Source organism: Lolium perenne, chromosome 2 (assembly GCF_019359855.2).
Source record: "Lolium perenne isolate Kyuss_39 chromosome 2, Kyuss_2.0, whole genome shotgun sequence".
NCBI classification, from domain to species: domain Eukaryota; kingdom Viridiplantae; phylum Streptophyta; class Magnoliopsida; order Poales; family Poaceae; genus Lolium; species Lolium perenne.
The window spans coordinates 313,942,999-313,950,404 of NC_067245.2; the positions used below are offsets into that span (position 1 = coordinate 313,942,999).

Sequence of the window (7,406 nt, forward strand, 5' to 3'; positions counted from 1 at the left end):
TTAGTAGCACCGTTACCAAGTCTTGTCGTTTCGAAGCATCTCGTGATGATCGGGTGTGATAGATTCAATAAGTACATACAACGGGTGCAAGACAGTTTTGCACATGCGGATACTAAGGTGGCCTTGACGAGCCTAGTATGTACAGACATGGTCTCAGAACACGTGATACCGAAAGGTAGAGCATGAATCATATGGTTGATATGATGAACACTTTGAGTGTTCGCCATTAAAATCACACCTTTTCTCGTGATGATCGGGTTTAGGTGTGGTGGATTTGGTTCGTGTGATCACTAAGACAATGCGAGGGATATTGTTTTGAGTGGGAGTTCACCTAGGTTTTTAATTATGTTGAATTAAAATTTGAACTCAATTTGTCATAAACTTAGTCTAAACTTTTGCAAATATATGTTGTAGAGATGGCGTCCCCAATCAATTTTAATCAGTTCCTAGAGAAAGAGAAACTTAAGAGCAACGGTAGCAACTTCACCGACTGGTTCCGTCATGTGAGGATCTTCCTCTCTGGCGGAAATCTGCAATATGTGCTTGATGCACCGCTAGGTGACCCTCCTGCAGAAACTGAAACCGATGAAGTAAAAGCTGTTTACGAGACTCGGAAAATTTGGTACTCTCAAGTTCAGTGTGCCATCCTATGCAGTCTGGAATCCGATCTTCAAAAACGTTTTGAGCACCACGATCCTCATGAGTTGATGAAAGAGCTGAAAGCTATTTTTGAGACTCATGCGGCCGTGGAATGCTATGAAGCATCAAAACAATTCTTCAGCTGCATGATGGAAGAAGGCAGCTCTGTTAGTGAGCACATGCTCGCTATGACCGGGTGATGCGTGTAGTTGACACGTCCGTTGGGAACCCCAAGAGGAAGGTGTGATGCGCACAGCGGCAAGTTTCCCTCAGTAAGAAACCAAGGTTTAATCGAACCAGTAGGAGTCAAGAAGCACGTTGAAGGTTGATGGCGGCGGGATGTAGTGCGGCGCAACACCAGAGATTCCGGCGCCAACGTGGAACCTGCACAACACAACCAAAGTACTTTGCCCCAACGAAACAGTGAGGTTGTCAATCTCACCGGCTTGCTGTAACAAAGGATTAACCGTATAGTGTGGATGATGATTGTTTGCAGAGAACAGTAGAACAGTATTGCAGTAGATTGTATTTTAGTATAGAGAATTGGACCGGGGTCCACAGTTCACTAGAGGTGTCTCTCCCATAAGATAAACAGCATGTTGGGTGAACAAATTACAGTTGGGCAATTGACAAATAAAGAGGGCATGACCATGCACATACATATTATGATGAGTATAGTGAGATTTAATTGGGCATTACGACAAAGTACATAGACCGCTATCCAGCATGCATCTATGCCTAAAAAGTCCACCTTCAGGTTATCATCCGAACCCCCTCCAGTATTAAGTTGCTAACAGCAGACAATTGCATTAAGTATTGCGCGTAATGTAATCAGTAACTACATCCTCGAACATAGCACCAATGTTTTATCCCTAGTGGCAACAGCACATCCATAATCTTAGAGATTTCTGTCACTTCCCCAGATTCACGGAGACATGAACCCACTATCGAGCATAAATACTCCCTCTTGGAGTTACAAGCATCTACTTGGCCAGAGCATCTACTAGTAACGGAGAGCATGCAAGATCATAAACAACACATAGATATAAATTGATAATCAACATAACAAGTATTCTCTATTCATCGAATCCCAACAAACGCAACATATAGAATTACAGATAGATGATCTTGATCATGTTCGGCAGCTCACAAGACCCGACAATTAAGCACAATGGGGAGAAGACAACCATCTAGCTACTGCTATGGACCCATAGTCCAGGGGTAGACTACTCACACATCACTCCGGAGGCGACCATGGCGGCGTAGAGTCCTCCGAGAGATGAATCCCCTCTCCGGCAGGGTGCTGGAGGCGATCTCCTGAATCCCCCGAGGTGGGATTGGCGGCGGCGGCGTCTCTGGAAGGTTTTCCGTATCGTGGCTCTCGGTACTGGGGGTTTCGCGACGGAGGCTTTAAGTAGGCGGAAGGGCAGGTCAGGGGGCCACACGAGGGCCCCACACTACAGGCCGGCGCGGCCAAGGGCCAGGCTGCACCGCCCTAGGGTGTGGCCGCCTCGTGGCCCCACTTCGTCTCCTCTTCGGTCTTCTGGAAGCTTCGTGGCAAAATAGGACCCTGGGCGTTGATTTCGTCCAATTCCGAGAATATTTCGTTACTAGGATTTCTGAAACCAAAAACAGCAGAAAACAGCAATTGGCTCTTCGGCATCTTGTTAATAGGTTAGTTCCAGAAAATGCACGAATATGACATAAAGTGTGCATAAAACATGTAGATATCATCAATAATGTGGCATGGAACACAAGAAATGTAGTGACCTCACTTTAAAAAGTGCAAGCCCCTGTGCATTAGTGCTAGTCCCTGGATCGAACTGCTAGCACACACAGTTTAAGATGAAATACCAAGTAGCAAAGGTCTTCATTACAATCTAAGATCCAGCGGAAATAAAATAGTTCGATACAACTTGCATAGCTCAAGGCTAGCATAAACATAAATCAGAGTTCAACATCAAGCGGAAAGCAAATAGCATGGAGTCCTCTTCCTTCACGGATGCCACAGGCAGACATGTTGGGCAAAGACTCGTGATCCTAACATCTTCTTCATCAGCTAGGGATACCTGCAACATCAAACGTTGCAGCCCGAAGGAATCAATACATTTGGAATTGTATTGGCAAGGACACTTTTGTGGACTCAAAAGGCATCCTACACCTACGTGCACATTTGGCAGGTAGAGCTCAAGTTCATTTTGCATAAAGCCAATTTTTTCCTATCTTTTATCAAAACATTTTCTTTCAATCTAATTAGCGGTAGCATTGGTAAAACCCCAATGTACCAAATTAACAGTAGCATTGGTAAAGCCCCAATGTACCTTCCTACCCTTGTTCACCCATTCAAATTTTATTTAAGAAATTGGGATGAGGAGATCTTCGAACAAAGACTTGTCAGTTCGCTCAAGTTGTCCTTAACCGGGGACACGGCTAAGTACTTAGATTTACACTCTCGAGAGGTTGTACACCTTTACCCACATGGCCAGGTCAATCCTTCTACCTCGTTGCACATTTTGCTTAAGGACAGGTGTAGACCGTGGCCGAGACCTTCTGTGTGTAATCGCCCGAACCATTCCCTAAGGGCCACGCCCCCACCTACAGTATCCCTCTACCACCACCTGGCCCCTAGGATCCGGGTTCATACAACATACTTTGTCAAGCCAGAGCCATAGTAGCATGTGGTTGTACGTGAAGCTAATGAGCAAGGTTTGTCTACAATCTCTTTAAGCCTGGGTGACTTTCCGCAAGTGTGCACTAGCACCAGGGTCTTGCCCCCTGATACAGCCACCCTCTCCATAACTCCACCATTCACCCAGGTAATTCATTAAACTTAGTTGTTTTTCCTTAACCTCTATCAAAACATTTTCCATAGCATAGCAGGTAACAACTAAATTTAATGGCGGCTAAAGGAGTCTAGGAATGGTGTAGCTAAACTACTAGGATTTATTAGCAGGCATAAAGCATAAAGCATAAACCCTAGACATGTCTACTATAAAAAACACTACAGTGCAAGAATCAAAACTGGGACTTTTGGTGTGTGTCACTTGCCTTTTTCAGTGGGAGGAGTTGCAATCTTCGCAGTCACAAAGGTTGCAGCTGTCACAGTCGCAATCTACAAGCATACATACATAGCACCATAAACACAAAGCACAACACAAATGCACAAACATAGACATGAGATGCATATGAGATTCACACAAGAGCACTCCATTTATTGTTCTCTGGTTGTCACTATATGCATGATGCCATGGCAAAATTTTAGTGTTGAATTAATTATTAAAAACATTTCCTATCATTAGAAAAGATCTACAACACTAAACAAATACTACAAGAGAAACGTATAGGTAACATTTTTATTTTCTAATGCTATTGTACAGGGGGTTCGAATCTCTGCTAAAAGCAAAAGGAATTACTTAAAACTATTTTGTAGAACTATTTATATGGCCAAAATACTCTATTTGAGTTTCTGCAAAAACTGTGTAAAAATATGATGCAAAAGTGCAATATTATGACACTAACGTATACTACACATTTTTCTGAGTCCAGGGACATCTTGTTTGCTAAATTTCGATAAACGGAACTAAAGATATGATTTTTCAAAGATTGAAGTATGTCCTGTTCTAATATCCGAAATTTAGAATAGATGTGACAAGTGGCCGATTCTAATTGGTCAGTACCCCTTCATCTAAGTGATGTATTACCAGCCTTAGGATCTAGATCCTGTGGTTGCTAGGAAAACTGAACAAAGAAAAGGAAAACAGGGGCAGCTCACATACGGGACGCACACAGCAATGTCGTCTGATGTCGCCGGCCTTGACGTTCCGGTGCTCCTTGGCGATGGTGGGGCAGACGATGGAGCTCGGATTGACAAGGGAAACTCGTTTACGAAGTCGCGGACGTCGATCTGCAGTAGTTCGCCGGAAGTCGCTCGCCGGAGGCTAGAGTCGATTATAGCGTCGTCGCTGTGGTGCACGAAAAATTGCGAATCAAAATCTGAGAGATGCGAAATGAAGAAAGAAAGAGTTTTGCGAAAACTAGAAGTCAAAAGATGGACTGTGCTCACCGCAATCGACGATTTACCGCGACGGTACTGCGGACATGCGAGGCAAAATTCGAGCAGCCTGGGGGCTCTCTAGGCGTGCCGTTTGGGGGGAAATGAAGAGGAGGGAATGGAGCTTAAGTAGGAAGAAACGGTGCGTCGAATGGTGCCTTAAAACGCCGGTAATCAATTGAAGAGTAAACACAGAAACTGAAAAACGTAGCAGTCGTTCGTGCGTGTGCGTCGCTTCGTGCCCGGGCTTGAAGACGATGATGTGGCGCTGGGACCCACATAACAGGAAAGGAGAAAAAGAAAACGCGACCTGGTCGCTTGGACGTGGGCATGGGCGTGCGTGTGCAGCGCCGGGCTGCACGCTCTGAGTTGCCTCTGGCTGGGTCGCTCATTTGAGCTTGCCTGGCCATTTGCCCACACGTTGTTCTTTTTTTTTTTTTTTTTTTTTTACCAAATCTCTTTTCTCTTACCTAATTTTAGTATTTGGAAAATAATTTGACAAATGGCATTTGATTTAAAAACCAATTTGTTTCAAAAGTAAGTCGAAACTAGTCAGAAAAATACAAATAAAATATCCGCAGATTCCTTATTCAATGAAGAATATTTTGGAACCACTTTTAAAACATTTTGAAAATTTTGAATCTGACACATAGTTCTATATGGCTTTATTTGCATTACTTCGGGTTTTAGGTTTCTTTAACAAAATTTAAAATTCCATTCAAATTTTTCCTAGGGAATGCAACGATGCCATGATGCTTATGAATGAAATGCATGCATTTTATAATTTGAAAATTTGGGATGTTACAAGAAATTATCGATACGTCGGAGAAGTATCAGCATCCCCAAGCTTAGTTCTGCTCGTCCCGAGCAGGTAAAAAGATAACAAAGATAATTTCTGGAGTGACATGCCATCATAACCTTGATCATACTATTTGTAAACATATGTAATGAATGCAGCGATCAAAACAATGTATATGACATGAGTAAACAAGTGAATCATATAGCAAAGACTTTTCATGAATAGTACTTCAAGACAAGCATCAATAAGTCTTGCATAAGAGTTAACTCATAAAGCAATAATTCAAAGTAAAAGCATTGAAGCAACACAAAGGAAGATTAAGTTTCAGCGGTTGCTTTCAACTTGTAACATGTACATCTCATGGATAATTGTCAACATAGAGTAATATAATAAGTGCAATATGCAAGTATGTAGGAATCAATGCACAGTTCACACAAGTGTTTGCTTCTTGAGGTGGAGAGAAATAGGTGAACTGACTCAACATAAAAGTAAAAGAATGGTCCTCCATAGAGGAAAAGCATCGATTGCTATATTTGTGCTAGAGCTTTGATTTTGAAAACATGAAACAATTTTGTCAACGGTAGTAATAAAGCATATGTATCATGTAAATTATATCTTACAAGTTGCAAGCCTCATGCATAGTATACTAATAGTGCCCGCACCTTGTCCTAATTAGCTTGGACTACCGGATCATCGCAATGCACATGTTTTAACCAAGTGTCACAAAGGGGTACCTCTATGCCGCCTGTACAAAGGTCTAAGGAGAAAGCTCGCATTGGATTTCTCACTATTGATTATTCTCAACTTAGACATCCATACCGGGACAACATAGACAACAGATAATGGACTCCTCTTTTATGCATAAGCATGTAACACCAATTAATAATTTTCTCATATGAGATTGAGGATATATGTCCAAAACTGAAACTTCCACCATGAATCATGGCTTTAGTTAGCGGCCCAATGTTCTTCTCTAACAATATGCATGCTTTACCATAAGGTGGTAGATCTCTCTTACTTCAGACAAGACGGACATGCATAGCAACTCACATGATATTCAACAAAGAATAGTTGATGGCGTCCCCAGAAACATGGTTATCGCACAACAAGCAACTTAATAAGAGATAAAGTGCATAAGTACATATTCTATACCACAATAGTTTTTAAGCTATTTGTCCCATGAGCTATATATTGCAAAGGTGAATGATGGAATTTTAAAGGTAGCACTCAAGCAATTTACTTTGGAATGGCGGAGAAATACCATGTAGTAGGTAGGTATGGTGGACACAAATGGCATAGTGGTTGGCTCAAAGATTTTGGATGCATGAGAAGTATTCCCTCTCGATACAAGGTTTAGGCTAGCAAGGCTATTTGAAACAAACACAAGGATGAACCGGTGCAGCAAAACTCACATAAAAGACATATTGTAAACATTATAAGACTCTACACCGTCTTCCTTGTTGTTCAAACTCAATACTAGAAATTATCTAGACCTTAGAGAGACCAATTATGCAAACCAAATTTTAGCATGCTCTATGTATTTCTTCATTAATGGGTGCAAAGTATATGATGCAAGAGCTTAAACATGAGCACAAAAATTGCCAAGTATCACATTATCCAAGACATTATAGCAATTACTACATGTATCATTTTCCAATTCCAACCATATAACAATTTAACGAAGAAGAAACTTCGCCATGAATACTATGAGTAGAGCCTAAGGACATACTTGTCCATATGCTACAGCGGAGCGTGTCTCTCTCCCACAAAGTGAATGCTAGGATCCATTTATTCAAACAAAACAAAAACAAAAACAAACCGACGCTCCAAGAAAAGCACATAAGATGTGATGGAATAAAAATATAGTTTCAGGGGAGGAACCTGATAATGTTGTCGATGAAGAAGGGGATGCCTTGG

General features: G+C 41.8%; 1 long non-coding RNA gene across 1 annotated transcript; it reads right to left on the reverse strand.

Annotated features, from left to right (window-relative positions):
- Positions 1 to 2,420: 2,420 nt before the first annotated feature.
- Positions 2,421 to 4,943, reverse strand: LOC139835359 (uncharacterized). The gene is made up of 4 exons (XR_011751163.1): positions 4,703 to 4,943; positions 4,416 to 4,601; positions 3,688 to 3,751; positions 2,421 to 2,708 (listed from the first exon to the last, which is right to left on the reverse strand). It is a non-coding gene; the product is annotated as an uncharacterized lncRNA (long non-coding RNA).
- Between the last annotated feature and the right edge of the window lie 2,463 nt (positions 4,944 to 7,406).